The sequence below is a fragment of the Ictalurus punctatus genome, chromosome 16, assembly GCF_001660625.3.
Source record: "Ictalurus punctatus breed USDA103 chromosome 16, Coco_2.0, whole genome shotgun sequence".
In the NCBI taxonomy this organism is placed as follows: Eukaryota; Metazoa; Chordata; class Actinopteri; order Siluriformes; family Ictaluridae; genus Ictalurus; species Ictalurus punctatus.
In genome coordinates, this window is record NC_030431.2 from 5,428,099 (window position 1) to 5,430,000 (window position 1,902).

Genomic DNA, 1,902 nt, shown 5'->3' on the forward strand with positions numbered 1-1,902 from the left:
ATTTAAATCAAGCTAAGAGACACTGACACTGTTCTGTGTGTGTGTGTGTGTGTGTGTGTGTGTGTGTGTGAGAGAGAGAGAGAGAGAGAGAGAGAGAGAGAGAGAGAGAGAGAGAGTGTTTGCTGGTGTAATAAAGGTGTGTGTGTGTCTCTGTCTCTGTGTGTATGTTATCAGGAGCTCAGAGCCCTTTGCTCGGTGCAGCATCATAAACCCAGTCATAAAGAGGATAAGGAGGTCAAAGTCACACACACACACACACACACTGAGGTGAGCAACAGGATTTGAATTATTGAATTACAACAGGAAGTCAACATGAAAATGACACACATTTAACATATACATGTCTACTCTATTACCTGCTCTGTGTGTGTGTGTGTGAGAGAGAGGGAGAGAGACTTACACTTCAGTCTTATCTCTCTCTCTCTCTCTCTCTCTCTCTCTCTCTCTCTCTCTCTCTCTCTCTCTCTCTCTCAATGTCAATGCTGAATTAACCTGTGGTCTGTCTCTTTGTGTGTGAGTGTGTGAGTGTGTGTGTGTGTGTGTGTGTGTGTAAAACAGGTGTGTGCTGCAGTTCCTCACACTTATCCAAAGATGTTGCTGTAGTCTCTCTCTCTCTCTCTCTCTCTCTCTCTCTCTCTCTCTCTCTCTCTCTCTCTCTCTGTCTATCTCTTGGTGCTAGCTGCCTGTAACAGCAACTCCATGTGGAATGTGTGAGTGTGACCTCCAGTGGAGCTGCTGTTACTTGCAGAGAGTCACCCCTGACCCCTGACCCCTGACCTTTCACTGTGACCTTCAGCTGATCTACAGTCTAATGAATTGATTAGAAATTGATCACACAATGTTTGCTAAAGGCTAATAACTAATGTCTAATATCTTGCTAGTCTTTGCTAACTGCATTGTGAGGTGTGAAGTGTACTGTTCTGTAGTTGGTTTGTGATTTGGGATGCAGCCTGTGTCTTAAACTCACTCTATTACTAACAGTATGTGTACTGGGAGCATACAGTGACCAATCAGAGCCACTCAGTTTATATATTCACACATATCTGTGCATATATTTGCATATTAATCAGTGGGCATTGCTGATTGGGCGGCAGGGTGATGACCTATGAATTGACAGCCAGTGTTCTCAGATGGGCTGCCTGTCAGTTCTGTAGGCCACTGCCCTACCTGCCTTCACACACACACACGCACAAACACACATACACACACACTCTCTCTCCCTCACTCAGTTTAAAGAAATATATGATCATTATGTTTGTCTAATTTGTGTACTAAAGTATTAAGTCAGCCTAAATATATAATGTGATAAAATGTGAATTGGAACACAGCCTGTGTGTGTTTGTGAACACCTCCACATTTTATAGTGAGTTTTATTTATGTATATTTTTGGATTGTGTTCAAATTAACCAATAACCAGGTTCTCTCTGAAGTGTATAGTGTTTATGTTGAGGTTAAATTTGAAATCAGTTTATTGGATTAAATCAACATCACTTCCTGTGTGTTTAATAAAACCTGTACACTTTATACGCTAGAGACACTAGAGTTCTCACCTGGTTTCCCACTGAAGATAAGCAGGGCTGAGCCTGGCCAGTACCTGGATGGTAGACCTCCTGCGGAAAGCTAAGGTCACTGCTGGAAGTGGTATTAGTGAGGGGGCGCTCACCCTGTGGTCTGTGTGGGGTCTAATGCCCCAGTATAGTGACAGGGACACTATACTGTAAAAACAGCACTGACTTTCGGATGAGACGTTAAACTGAGGTCCTGACTCTCTGTGGTCATTAAAAATCCCAGGACACTTATGGTAAAGAGTAGGGGTAGAACCCCAGTGTCCTGCCCAAATTCCCCCACTGGCCCTTCTCTATCATGGCCCCCTAATAATCTCCATCTCTGAATTGGCTACAT